This window comes from Dermacentor andersoni, chromosome 10, assembly GCF_023375885.2.
Source record: "Dermacentor andersoni chromosome 10, qqDerAnde1_hic_scaffold, whole genome shotgun sequence".
In the NCBI taxonomy this organism is placed as follows: domain Eukaryota; kingdom Metazoa; phylum Arthropoda; class Arachnida; order Ixodida; family Ixodidae; genus Dermacentor; species Dermacentor andersoni.
In genome coordinates this window covers 48,747,768-48,763,537 of record NC_092823.1, presented here as the reverse complement: position 1 = coordinate 48,763,537, position 15,770 = coordinate 48,747,768, and positions in this window count along the sequence as shown.

Here is a 15,770-nt window from a genome sequence, read left to right as displayed (position 1 = left end):
GCGTTTTCTGTCTGTCGTCTCCTAAAAAAAGTGCTTCAGCTGTTTATCACATAACACTAGCCGTAACATTTCTTTCTTATTGTCATCGGTTGTTCAATGCAAACACCTTGCGACCTAGCCGGTGGTTCCACGTGCTTTGCAGAAACTATGATGCCTGTTCTGGATGCTGGAGTTTACCATATGCAGCTTTTCCAAAACAAGACTTAAAGCATGCATTATGCTGCACAGCAGAGTTTCGCAATTATTACTGTAACTGAAAATTTTATCGTTCTTTTTCCCAACAAGTATCGCAACAACTTTGGATTTGCAAGTAATAAATCTGAGCAGTAATGTTAAAAGCTAAGGGCGCGCGCTACACGACTACAGCAGGGTCAAGCGTGCCTATACTGCATGTCCAGCAGTGACGCAACGATGCGCGTGCGCGTGCTCAGCCAAGCCAAGCCAAAAAACACGAGCCCGAGCCGCAACAAGGAAGACCCTAGGGGACCTTCTGCAATAGAACATCTATTATTCAGCATTTCAACACAAAACAATCTTTTACAATCAAACTGCATTTCATTACACGAAATTGCCAGATAGTCCTCAGTGACGCAAGCAACGCATCCCAAAAGAAAAGAAGTATATACTTTTCTCAAAGCACCCCTTACGCTTTTTCCAGCACTCTTGCAGTTGAGCAAAGCATAACAGAGGAAAATAGTATGGGAACAGTAAACCCAACCGACAAAAGCAGGACAGCAAGGTGCAGCCTCACGAGGTCGAGACACGAGAAGTGCGCGTGCCTGTCGAGGCCGGGAGCTCCGTAAAACTAAATTAATCGACAGCCAGAGGTGAAAAAGAGCACGGCCACAAGTAGAGAATGGTTAAGCACGCTCGTTCCGACATACATATGGGGCCTCCCCAAGCAGCGTCTCGTGCGGGCAGGCAAGGGTTCTGCGAATAAGGGCTCGAGTAGCACCAAATCCCAAATCTGACAATCTCGAGGCAGGGTTCCAGGTACGGCTGAGCAGTTGTGCATGAGGTGGGAGTGATGTCGGCAGCAAGACGGAAACAGCGGGGGTCTACCGTGTTCATCTATATATATATATATGTTATTACGATATCGTCGAGCGATGCTCAAGAGACGAGCCGCCGCGAGAACGACGAAGAAGTTGGTCTGTGCCCTTCGCATGGGCGAGTGTCAGCCTGGCTCCAGTGTAAATAGCATGTAAATAGCAACTTTCGTCTGTGTCTTTCCACACGTAATATCTCTGGTGGAGGTCAGCGATCCCCGTCCTCACCACGGAACTCCGAAGTTGTCGACACACCGAGCTTGTCACCATGCCTCCCGGTGACGAGCCCGCCTCTGCAACGGCTTCGGCTTGTCCGACTGCTCCAATCGTCACGGTTGCCCCACATCGTGAGCCAGGTGTGTTCTCTGGCCTGGAGGGACAGGATGTCGACGACTGGATCAAGCTCTATGAACACGCCAGTGCTAATAACAGGTGGGACCAAACGATTATGCTCGCCAATGTCATCTTTTATCTCGGCCGCACCCCATGCGTGTGGCACCAAACGCATGATGACGAAATAACCAGTTAGGGCAGTTTTAAAGAAAAGCTACGGGAACTGTTCGGTGACCCCATTGGACGCAAGCCTGCCGCGAGAAAGGCTCTTCCGTCTCGTGTTCAGTCATCTACAGAGCCATACGTTTCCTACATCCTCGACGTCTTGGCTCTATGCCGTAAAGCTGACGATAATATGTCCGAAGCAGATAAAGCGGCACATGTGCTAAAAGGCATCGCCGACGACGCTTTCAACTTGCTTGTTTTCGGCAACGTCTAGACTATCCACGCCATTATAAAAGAATGCCGTCGCCTTGAAAAGGCTAAGAGCTGCCGTATCTCATACGACATTGCGCGGCTACCGAACACTGCTGCTACGTCGACATGTGAGGGTCGACCGCGTCAGACCACTACCTGTGACGACGTCACCCATATTGTTCGCCTGGAACTCAAGGCCGCCTGTTCGCCAGCCTTCTCCATGACGCCTCCCGATCCGCCAGCAACCACCATTGCCATGATTCAGGCCGTCGACAGACAGGTATTTCAGAAGATGGGTCTGAACACCGTGTGTTCCACGTCTCGACCCAGCGTTCCCAAGCTATCTAGCGGCCTTCCTCGTCCCCGGCACACCTTTTCTGCCACATCTCGCCGCAACCCGTCCGAATGGTCTACCTCTGATGACAGGCCGATCAGCTTCCACTGCTGTCGCATCGGCCACGTCGCCCGTCACTGCCGCAACCGATGGCCACCACCTCCTCGCACTTGCGCCGCCACTTATTCCCGCACCTTTGGACCTTCTGTACCCTATGCCACCTGCCATAAACCCACTACCACTGATGCCCCTGCTCCGAACCTTCGCTACAGTCGCTCGCCCTCACCTCGACGCCACCAGTCTCGTTCACCCCAGCCCCGCTGCTTCTCTTCGCCGCCTATTGCCTCCCGGACCCAGCCGGAAAGCTAGGCACTGCAGCTTCTGGAGGTGAAGCTGCGTTGTCGACCCTACCCTCAAATGCTCGGCTCAAGTCACCTACTAACCGAAACCTTCTTTACGTTGACGTTGACGGCTATCCAGTCACGGCACTCATCGATACAGGAGCACATCTTTCTATTATGAGTGCTGCCTTCCGACGACGACTGAACAAGCTCCTCACCTCAGCGTCGGCACGCGTCGTGCGCTTTGCAGATGGCGGTACTGGGCCTATCATCTGCATGTGTACGGCACGTGTCAGCATCGCCAGCCGCCACACTCCTGTCCTCTTCACCGTAATTGCTCATGTCCCCACGACCTCATTCTCAGCCTCGATTTTCTCTCCGCCCATTCTGCTCTTATTGACTGCTCTTCCAGTACCCCTCGCTTTGAGTTGCCGATGCTCGCAGAACCTTCTGACGCACCCCACTGCCGCTTACGCTCCACCGGCTTTCTTCGCCTGCCTCCAAAGTCCATAGCCTACATTGAACTGTTGTCTTTCCCACCAGTTCCTAATGGCGAGTACCTCGTCACTCCTCTGCCCGACATCCCAATACAGTATGACGTCACCGTGCCTCACAGTATACTTACTATTACTGCGAACCACACTCGCATGCCTGTCTGTAACTTTGGATTGGCTAAGCAAATTCTACCGCAAGGTATTTGCCTTGCCACCATTGACTGTCTCGGCGACCAATACGTGGCAGCGTTATCCACCGATACTACTCGCGAGCTTACCATGCCCCTCGCGCCAGCCTCGTGCGTCGATCCCAGCATAAAGAAGATGGTTGCGACGGACCTGTCCTCTACGCAGGCTGAAGACCTTTGCGAAGTATTATCGTCCTAGCGCGATATTTTCGACTTCGACGATCGCCCTTTAGGCCAGACGCTCGCGGTCAAGCATCGCATTATTACTGGCGATGCTGCGCCTATTCACCGGCGACCGTATCGAGTTTCTGCGTCGGAACGCCGAGTAATTCAAGATGAAGAGAACAAAATGCTCGATAAAAATGTCATTGAGCCTTGATCGAGTCCCTGGGCGTCACCTGTGGTGTTGGTTAAGAAGAAGGACGGCACGTGGCGCTTCTGTGTAGACTACCGTCATCTGAACAGCATTACAAAGAAGGACGTCTACCCGCTCCCACGTATAGACGACGCCCTTGACTGCCTGCACGGTTCCAGCTATTTCTCGTCTATTGATCTTCATTCGGGATATTGGCAGACTGCTGTTGACGATATGGACGGAGAAAAAACCGCGTTCATCACACCTGATGGCCTATACCAATCTAAAGTAATGCCGTTTGGATTATGCAACGCTCCCGCCACCTTTGAGCGTATGATGGACTCCTTGCTCCAAGGTTTCAAATGGTCCACATGCCTCTGCTACCTCGACGACGTCATCGTCTTCTCGCCAACGGTCGACACTCACCTTGAGCGTCTCACAACTATGCTTGATGTAATTTGAAAGGGGAAGCTGCAACTTAACTCGCCCAAATGTCGTTTTTTAATTGAAACACCATTGGGTGTCTCAATGTTGAATAATTCTTAAGTTACCATTGAAATTCCATTGCGCTTAGACGGCTCGTTGTGGTCATTTTGTTGAATGGTTGTTGGGTTACCATTGCTGCTGCATTGAATTGACGTTGTGGTAGTTCTGTTGACCTGTTGTTGAGTTGTTGTTGTCACAGCACTGAAAAGTATATTGTGGCCCGTTTGAGATGGCATTGAGATTTCAGATGTCTCCATTGAAATATGATTGACATTTCGTTGGGCTAGTGGATTTTTATTGATATATTGAAATCGCTTTGCTATTGACACTTGCATGCCCCAGTGCCTGCTCATAACTTTCACAAACACAAACAAAAGCAAAGGAGAGACTGATCAATTTGAAGTACCTTTATTTACACTAAAGATGCGTGCCCATGAAACATTATTACAGTACATAAGGCACCACTACATCGAACCTGGAGACATAGGCTAGTACCTGCAGCACTCTTAACAGTGTAAATACATCTGACAACACATATACATATGAATTCAATCAAAACGATCATTGTGGTCTTCACTTGCGACTTAAGTTCGTGACTAGAAGGCAAAGCGACTCAACAGGCAGGGCTTAAGCATACCCTTTTAACAACCAACTTTGAACACATGAACACTTGAAGCTGCTTGCGTGTGAATACACACAAGACATCTGAATACGTTACATTAAAATGTTTCGCACACTAATCCATCACAGGAACAGTTACGGCTGACTGTGAGAAGGCAAAATAGCAGACTTGAAACAAATGACTTCACGTAAATATATACAAGCTTTAGCACACGTCTTTCACCGCGATTAAAATTTAATGAAGTACCAAAGTAGACTTGTCTGAGCTTTTTGTCTTCGAGATGTATATATTTTCAGGTTGCCCAATTATTTTATAAAATAACATCACTCAACTTAGCTATTAATTGATGAGACATCATTTAGAAAGTTGTCGGGCATGGTGAGCACCTGAATCATTTTTCTGACGAGCCAGGTTTGCAAGAACAGTACACCATTTGTATATGCTAAATTGAGGTTGTTGGTGGTATTTCCTCAATTAGTGAGCTCATTTTCAGTTAATTTTTCTGGACTTGCACAAAGCTAATTAGAGCACTTTTTGGGGCCTTTTTCAATATACCCAGCAACTAAGTGGTACCTCAGTCAATAAAGAGATAAGGCAAGGCTAAAACCTTGAACCATAAGAGAAAAAATATTTAGCCCAGAAAATTGGTAGTAACACACGGCTAACAAAATTCCGAAGTGCCAAATAGATGGTCACCTGCACTTGCCGTATCAAGTACCCCAGAAATAGTCATAAAGGATTGGAAAAGTTTCAATGACTGCACAGCCAGATTGGTGAGACAGTGAAAAACGGAAATGCGTATACGAAAAACCAATGACCTCATTTGCGCAGGTAAAATGTTATTAAAATGCTACCAGAATTTTATTGCATAAAATACATAAAATTTGCATAAAAAATGGGACAAAGCAGTAAGAAAGACGGAGGGAGATACAGCACCCGTGTTGAAAAAAAATTACAAGTAATATACATGCATATTTAAGCTCAAGACAATTGTTTCTCCAATATATACAAAAAGAACCCATGCACTGACGGCATACAAGAAGCTTCCTGCGCCTGGAGAATGCAGCACAGTACAAAGCAGCGTCATGAGAACCGAAAACTAGAGCATAGTATGTTTAAAAAGTACGAATACTTGCATACCTACAGGCATGTGACATGTCATGCCTTGAATGGATGAAATTCATAAAGCTTACACAAATGAAGTTACCATCACTCTTATTGGCTTCCTCAGGGGACTCCTTGAAGTTGAACTAGAAAAATGTACATCAGTGTTAAAAACAGAAGATAAGACCCTATAGCGTTCTTCCTGAAATAAACAGCGCAAATATTTCATGTATAAATTCTATGGACACTTCACCAATTCGGTGTACATTTATATTTGACAACCACACAAACAGAAACGAGAAGGATGAATTAAGGTAGGAACACACATGAACGCTGACTCAACTAGAAGTTTATTCGTGAAGACAAAGATTTTAAACACATTGGCCAACTTCACAAAGAAAAAAGCCATGGATGCGCAGCAGAAACAGCCCGGCACAGAAAAAAAAGGACCGATAGACGTCCTGTAGAACAAACATATGCGTCAAAAAAACAAAACACATGATAACTGAAAGCTTTGTCCTGTAAGTGATATTAACGAGAAATACTGCAGCAACTCTTTCCCACTTACAGTCACAGAAATATTGCTTACGAATTTTTCTTCGTGATCAATAAATAATTCTTCCATAGGTCCTCTTGTGTTCTGGTCTTTGTGATGAAACAACCATTCTTTCTGCTCTATACCTCAACACCAGAGGAGTTCCAGAAGCAATATTTATTGATCACAAACGAAATAAATACATAAGCAAGTTATCTGTTGCCCTTAGTGGGAAAGACTTGCAGTTCTCAAGAGTATTTCTCGTTGGGCAGTATAACTCATCGGACAAATATTTCGCTTTTTCGAAAGATTTGTCCGATAGTTCTCCTTTTTCCCGCACGTTTATCTACATGACATGGTTTCTTCATATTTTTTTCTTGTAGCTCGTGACTGTTTCTGCCACGCATGCATGGCTCTTTACCTTCGTCAAGTTGACCAGCGTCTTTAATAATTCTGTCTTGAAAAATAAACTTGCGCTCGTGTGTGCTCCTACCTATTTCGTCGTCCGTCGTCCGCCTCTGTTCGCGCTGCTGTTTCCAGTACGCACATATAACTTGGTTAGGCTGGTAAACATCCTCGCAAGCAAAAGAAATACCTCCCCTTAAAAGGTAGCCCATCCTTCACTACTAAAAGCCAGAGCAAATCAAAAGTAAGCTTTTACAGCGTCCATGGGGCAGCTAGTAAACCACACAGCAGCATAAAAATAGTTAAATATCCTACTTGATGGAGAGTGGCAACAGAGATGCGAGCTTGCTAGTGAATCAGCCACATATCAACGGGTGTCTCTTGCACGCCGCCAAGCTGTTCTTGACGTTGAACACTTTAGCATCTGGGCATTTGCTGCATGCATAACCTGCGAGAAGGGAATGCGGACAGAAAATGAGATTGCGCGGATTTCAGAATCTGCCACACACTGCACATAACTACGCACAAAATAGAAGTACACACTTTACTGGCAAGTAAAAATTTGCGACTCTTTACGAGTTCTGTCTAGAAAAGGAAGAAACAGATTGCTACGGTAAATGTTAGCTAAGACACGCACAGCGATGTTTCACAGCTGGGAGAAATATTCCCCGCTCTCTCGCAGAACCAAAGACCACGCGACGGTGCATAGCCGATACCAAGCAGATATCGAATCTTTGGGTAGAAGTCCAGCAGCAGGAATCACCTAAAGATACGCCGAGAGCGATGCGAGCGTGAGCGTGCCTGTACGAGTGAGAACATGCACCGTTTCTTTGACGCTAGCCGCTCCGGCGTGTGTCCGATCATCCCACGCGATTTGTGTGCAGAACGTCGCGTACACGCCCTTGCGCGTTTTCCGCGGTAGCGTCCGCGCAGTGAGCTAGCTTCATGCACGCGTCATTCTTCACCGCCCAAACGGTGCTCGAGGCGACAACGCACCGAGTGGCGCTCCTTTCGCTTCTGCAAGCAAAGCACATTCGGATCGGCCCAGCTCAAAGAGGCAGCAGAGAACGGTGGCATGTTTCGGTTATCGCCAATTAAAGTTGTACAGTACGCCTTCAACAGAAACGCGCCGCGCTAGATAAAGATGCTCACCGCGGTAGTTTTGGCGGTGACAGGCGATAAGGCGACCCCGTCGTCGGCTGTGTTCTTTGCCGAAGTCGTCACCACACCTCTGTTCATTTGCGCTGTGTATGCGTGTACAGTCACCGCGCGGAAGCTGTGACTAATCGGTTGGCCGTTCTGCGCAAATCCCAAAGAGGCGAAATATATATTGCGGTGCGCCGCATCATTAGGCACAACCTAAATCGAGGCGCGCTTAACCGCTACGGAACAAAAGGTGATCACACTAACCGTATGGTATGCGATGAGCCACTACGGATTAAAAAAAAAATAATAATTATGATGTCCTACGTGCGAAACCAACGATCTGATTATGAGGCAGGTTGTAGTAGGGGACTCCGTATTAATTTTGACTTCCCGGAAATGTTTATGTGCATACAATGCACTCCACACCTGGCCCTTGCGCCATTAAACACCACATATCATCATCATACAATGCACAATGCACGAGCGTTTTTCCATTCCGCTCCTCTGGCATGCGGCCGCCGGAGGGATCGTATCCACGACCTCGAGCCCCAAATTGCCACGGCGGTCGCCATAGTTACGAAATGCGTATCACGCGCTTTGCCTCCGGGGCATACGGTTTGCTTGAAGAAAGAGAGCGGTGTGCTTAACATCTCACGCTTGTCAATCTTAAAATAGAAAAAAGGCTACGTGCCCAAGAAAAAGGGATTACTTACCTATCTGCAGAAGTTCGGCTGCGACTGTTTCGGGGTGCCTTCTCTCCAACAGGCATCATGACCTCTGCAGCGCAATTCATCAAAACAGCCAGGCTCGCACATCAGTCGAAGACTAGTAGCTGAGTCAGCCAACGACTTCAACGGATAAACGTCCCACTTATCGTCGTTAAAGCATTTCACGAAAATGTGCATTATGATGGCCGAAAAGAAAAAAAAATACTTTCTCCAAAAAGCCCGAGGCGTGAACCACCACGCAACGGCAACCAACTGAGTCCGAAAGCCGTTCACAGCTTCACTATCGTATGGAGTTATAAAAACCTTTCAAACACAAAATAACCACACGGGAAAACCACTAATTATTTAGTAATAATTTTTCATCCACTAACCTTCATAAAGTTTTAAGAACAACCTAATTTGTAGCGTAAACAATAAATACTACGGCCAAAATATGCGACTACGAAACTAGCGGTAACGATGTGTACAGTTGCAAAAGTGTGCTTACAACGGTTGCAACCGCGTGCGCACACACACACACACACCCGAACACTACCTCGACGTTGGTAGCGCCACCTAGAAATAAAAATTGCTACTAATATTATTATCTTTGCAAAAATAACGCTACTAGAACAGTTTATTGCGCCTTTGCAGATGACGAGGGGACAAGTAAGGTATGATAAGAGTCCGCTACCTGTATTTCTTTCATTTCCCTTTGGTGTTCTTCTATTTAACTGAACATACGGGACCTGTCCTGCGGACGACAGTTCGGCGAGGCTCAAATAAATCGCATGCTTCTTGCAAGACGAGAGTCGGGAGCAGCCGCAGATACAGCGATTAGCTGCGATACTGTTGCGGCTGTTTCTGAATCAGAAGCTCTTTGAAGTCAATGGTTATAGTGGCTGCGCGCTGCGATCTCAAAGCGTGTTCGTTGTGTGATCTCTAGTACCACGGCCGTTGAATAAAAAAAGCTATATTTACTTTCCGGACGGAGGGTGCGTCGCAGGAAATTCGAAGATCTCTCACGTGTATGTTTTGCAGCATGTGCGCCGCTTGGATCCTACGGTTCCCACAGCGCGTCGGATGCTCGAAGGTAGTAGCGTCGTCGCGTGTCGGCGCCCGTCTTATCGCCGGCCGCGCTGCCGCCGTGTCTACTTTTGGGGAACTTCACATGCGCGTAGTCGCCGTGTTTGCGAGTGAACTTCGCATTCTTCTGCTCCCTGAAACGTGCTCATTTTGGATCGTACCAATTGCTATGTCATCTAGTGTATGTTAAAACGACGATGGCATTTGTACACCGGCGAATAAATAAATCGTTATGAACTTCAGCGGTCATGAAGCTAGTCTAACGCTGCAGTTTTTACAGAGAAAACGGCTGTGAAAGTGGGGCAGTCCCAGAGATAGGCGCTTGAAAGCGCCAGCTTTAGCGACAGCACGAGGAAGTGGCACGCTGCGCACGCGCCAAGCCTTTCAGAAATTACTGGCTTTCGAACGAGAGGAGCATGCGCGCGTTCGTGGCCTAATGGTTAGAGCACCGGGCTTGACGGCCGACGTTCAATGCCACCCCATCGGTCACACATTATTTTTTTTTATGAAAACGAGGCGAAAGAAGAACCTACCTGCCGCAAAGTGACAGCAATGAGGTTGGAACGCTTCGCATTTAATTTTTCGTATGTCTTCATGGGCGAGTCCTAATTATTGATGCTGGACTCAACTGCTGCACAACAAAAAAAACAACTAAAAAAATCAACACAAATTACCCAATATATTGTTTATTGAGAACACTCAACAGTAATATTGTTGTGCAAGTGTTGAGCGAACTCAATAGCTTTTGAAAATTTGTTGAAGTCCGTTGTTTCAACAATTCCACAATAATATATCAATGGTTAATCAACAGTCATTTTTGTACGGCATATCATCGAGCGATGCTCAAGAGACGAGCCGCCGCGAGAACGACGAAGAAGTTGGTCGGTGCCCTTGGCACGAGCGAGTGTCAGCCTGGCTGCCGGGCTCCACTGTAAATAGCGTGTAAATAGCCTCTTTCGTCTGTGTCTTTCCACACGTAACAATATATATATGTATATATCGTTGCGGGGAGAATATATATACAAGGATATATTTACAAGGCCACACGCACAACGCTGCAGCAATGGTAGAGCTAGCACGCGAACACCAGATAGCCGCATCATCGGCGTCGTCTTCATCGTCCCAGCACCCAACACAGGATCGCCACCCGTGACATTACTAGCCGACGGTAAGAGCACCATCCCCGTGCAATTAGGGTTCGTTGCATGAGTGTTAATGGTTTAAAGTTCGAGAGATTGACTAAGCAACTCGTGGTTCTTGCAGATGCCGACGATTTGGGGATGCGATTAGGCATCTCATCGATCACATTAGTCACTGTTCACCTTGAACAAGATCGTGGGATCATGGCCCTGCATACTGCAGCTACAAAATACTAGAAAAGCGATACTGCGATTTTGGAAACTACTGTATTCAGTGACCACCGGTGATGCAAACTGAGTGACCGTGAGTGATACAGCAGATAACTGATACTACGTCGGTGATATCCACGGTGGACTTTATCCCCTTCTCGCAATATTTCCTATCAGTTTTCCTATCGCCCTGTGTAGGGACAACAACCGAGCTCAGTGCTCGTCCTGCCTCAGCCTTTCATCTATATTTTTTCTCTCTCTCTCTGTAAATAGGTGAGGAGTTTTTCATTTGGGTCTCATTTGTAATGTAGCTGCACCGCCATAATGTTACGCGAAGTGAGAAAAAATGTTCCAGACCTATTTCTTTCACAGAAATATTTTTATTAGAGAGAGACAATAGGGAGCAAAAGGCAGTGTTATCAACGGATGGCTACCCTGTGCTGGGTAAAAGGGTAAAGGGAATAAAATGTAAAAGAAGAAGCAAACAAAAAAGTTAAGTGAGAAAAGTTCACACCATAGCCGAATTCTACGCCCCAGAACTTTCAAAGTCTTCTTAAGAATTGACAACACCTAAAAACTTGAGCCGTTAACGCTTTCAGTGCCGGAACCCTCCTGGACCAGTTTCCTATAGCTTTCTCGTCTGAGCAGGGGCGACAGTCCAGTTTGTTTGGGAGTGTTGTTCTCGAGCACGTTTTTTCCCGCAGTCTAGTGGGTACTATCAGACAGGAGGTGATTGATCATCATCCTACATCAACAGTTGTCGCAAGCAGCGCTTTCGGCCTGCTTGCGAATAGGCTTTAATGAACGAAGTGGCCTTCCTGAAGGCTACGCCGAGCCACATACGGCACAGAAGTGTTGCTTCCGCTCGTAGTAAGCCTGGTGAAGGACGGGGTGGCGGACGTAAATGCAATCTTTGGACACTTGCATTGCTGAAATAACTGGTGTTCCACAGAGTCTGCGTAATATAGCGTGTGAGGGAGTGAAGCCTTGTGCCTGTATCTGCTGTCGACAGTCGTAAATATATATTATGGGCACCGTCGTGTGCCGATCGGGCGGTGTCATCTGCACAGGAACTTCTTGAAATTCCGCCGTGAGCTGGCATCCATTGTTAGACGTGTCGCTTGTCGATTGCGGAATGGGGAGGTAATCGGATGACCACGACTAAATGCACGTTAGGTCCGTGGCTGAAAGGCGACATCCGACACTGGAAATGTGTCTTCGAGTCAACAAAGATTGAACATGACTGTGATTATTTGTGACCAATAAACTCTAGAGGAGCGCGGTTAGTTGCGAGTTCTGCAGGCGTCGACGATTTAATGTGGCTTTGAATTGGAGGGTGACAGATTTCCTGGCAATTATCACTGCTCCAGCTGGAGTTTGGGAGGAGACAGAACCATCCGTACAAAAGTGGATACCTGTTCTGTGTTTCTTATGCTGTAGTAAAAGCGCGGTTTGTTTGAGGGCGAAAGATGACATCTCACTTTTCTTTTTGGTAACGGGAAATACAAGGAGGTCTTGGAGTGGATCCAGGCACCAGAGCTGTAGAGATAGCTATGCTGCAGGCGTTGCGTTCATCACTGAAGTTAAATGGTCGCCGGCGATCATCCTGCTAAAACCTGAACGAGGTCAAGCGGCAGGAAGGGAGTCATGGTAATGCAATGGCATTCGGCTGATGGTTATCCTCAAAGCGTCGACTTGAATGCACGTATTGATTGGGTGATCATGCACTATCGGTATTGTTGCCGCCGTGAATGCACACCTTTATAGGCCAAGACATATTCGTAGAGCTTGAGCTTGCACAGACAGTAGGGCGTGAATGTCAGTATTACCAGCCTCACCAGGGTAAGCTATAGCGTAGCAACCCGGGAGCAGTAAGTTATAGATTTGGAGTATCGCTCACAGAGAGACTTTCTCTAAATAAGTTTCCCTAAAATATTTGAGGCGATGGTTATCATGGCCAGCTTCTTTTTTCGATAGGAGACATGTCGGGCTCAAGGACAGATGTCGACCTTTTGTAACTACTAGAAAGCTGAGCATCTTCTCCTAGGAGTTTGGCTGTTCATTGATTCTGATAACAAACGGCCTCATTGCTTTGAATGGGAAGGTGACCTTAGATCATGTCTCTGAGGACACCTGCAGACCTCGTGCTCCAAGGTGATTTGATATTAGTGTGGCAGCATATTGGAGTATAGCGATAACCTGGGGACGTGTCACTCTTTTATGTGGAAATGCTTACATCGGCTGCATAGATCGACACATGACCGGATTGTGCAAAGGCATGAACCGGTTCAATGAGAACGAGGTTAAACAGAGTGGGGCTGAAGACTCTACCTTGTGGCAAGCCACATGAGGCGTTGTGTTTAGATGACAGACCATCCTCTGTACAAAGAATAACCGGTCTTTCAAGTAGCGAAACATACACAGAATAACAAGACCACCTACGCCGACGTCGTCCAAAGCGTCCATATTGGCTGCATGAGTTACACTGTCATAAGCACATTTACCGTCCATTAACATCGCGGGTGACAGTTACTTAAGATTTCTTCACACTGAACTGACGAATCAAGATCTATGACGTTGTCTATAGAATAGTCTTCCTAGTTAAAGACCCAATAGACGTAAAGCATTGCTGTGGAACTGGCGTCCGTCTTATCTACCTTTACTCTAACTTCAATCTCCTCTTCTCCGGTACCCACGTTCCTGCGCTTCTTCATTTCAATTCGAAGGGTCACTGCTTCACCCTTACAGGTTTCTTTTGCTAACCCCTCCTGGGGAAATACTTGAAAACGTTTCCAATCGAAGCACATTCAACTGACTAACGCTCATCAATGTACCACACAGTCTTGGGTGGTGGAAAGCCTGGTGGAAAGATTTTCGCACTAATCAACCACTGACACCTACTGCTCCTAAACCACTGAAGGTATCTTCGCCGTCTGCAATTTGTGAACGAAATTGGTCTGCGTTTAGAAATGCTCATAATTTATTTCGCAACAGACTGAAAAGTATACGTGTTTGAAAGCTCGTCTACATGCAATTAGTTTGGATATGGGAACATCCACGTTCAATTCTTACGCGAGTGTGTCCAGCGAGAGTTACTGGTATTCTGAATATTATTTTTCTCAGTTATCACATAATACCTCCTTCTTAGAAGTCAACAAGATGTTCAGTTCATTGCCTTAGCGTTCTCGGCGTAAAAATTGCAAGTATTGACGGGTAAGTATTTGTTTTTTTCTATTTTATGGGCTGGTCAATTATTCGCCAATTTTTCCAAATTTATTGAAAAAGGAAGTGTAAAAAAGACAGTTTACTTGCCCGCTCAGAATGTGCACATATTTTGCACCCGTTCTCGTATCATAGATTCAAAACTAAAATACTTATCGGAACAATAAAGAATTACTAATTGTCGTTTTCAAACTGATGAGGAGTTGTGTTAGATATAGAAGCTTTTTGAACGCGCAAAGCAGACACAAAAATGCCATTCGCAGCTTTGCCTATAGAATCACTAAAATTCTTTTTTTGCTTTTGTTCGCCTGCATTTGTGAACATTTCAGAGTGGCGTGAATATGGAATCATAGTGTCTGTGAAAAGAACGTATCAACCTTGTCCAGATGGTCCACAATGTTACCATTTGGTCTTTGCGTGTATAGCACAACTAAAACCCTGCATCTTCTTTTTGTATGTATTTTGCGCAGCCCATGACAGTTTTGATTCTGTGGCACCAGTTAACAGCTAGAAGCTTCGTTTCCATGTGTGCATCCTTTAGGTGACGTCGTTGTTGCCGTTATCTAGGGATCGTCGCTGTTGGATCGTGATCCTCTGGCCACCTCCTTCTGAAGTGTAAATTACCTGCTGCTCAATTGCTAGAGTTTGCTGATCATTTCGAGCGATAGCTTTCTTTGTCTACTTGGAACCTTTTGGGTGTTCAGCAGGAAGCCATTGCAGTACGACGAACTCAAGAGGGGCAGAAATTGAAAGGGTAAAATGCGTAAGGACGAAAAAAGGATAAAAGCGGAGGAGGAAGCGATGGTATGGGAAAAGGAAATACAGGTGCGCCTGATTGGTTGGCGCCGAAAACAGAGGTCAGTCTTAGCGTGACGCCATCCGAATCACGTTACCCTCGCACCACATGGGCGAGCGATTGGTGTGAGTCATCAGATATCAAGCACGTGGTAGTGTGCTCTCTGATTTCACCGTGATATCACGTTTATCCAGTTAGCGGTCGCTGGACAACAGGCCTACCGCATAAATATTTCTTTAATTTTCTCAGCAATTACATAAGGACAGTCTTATGCAATAAGGGTGTGCCCCTAATGTTTTTCGTATAGCGCGGGATGGTATTGAGATAGCGTGCTCATGTCAGAAAGCTATGGATTACTGTATCGATCATGATACATTCTGTTTCACACGTTGTACAATATTGCAGATCGTCTAGCATAGTTTCTGCCACAATACGTTGTAGAAAGCTACAAAGCTTTTTTGATGGAGAAAACTGATAAACAGATTTTTTGAATGGCATTGTAGACTAACACCCTTGTAAACGTCACTTTACATATGTTTACATTTTCTGTATATTATAGTCCGTTGCTTGAACAAATAAGCCAGTGGTTAGTCTGCACTCGTATTGTGTACTTCCTCTCGTCCTTCATCCGTGTAGCGCTTCCCACCTATAGGAGCATGTTCAATCACCAACTCGCCCAGGTTGCCGTGTTAATTCATAAAACTAAGGCTGTTTTGCTTATTGTCGCTGCGAGCAAACTAGTCTCTGCTTGTGTACGCGCAATGAAATAATTACTTTTTATTTACTTAGAATAAGTAATTG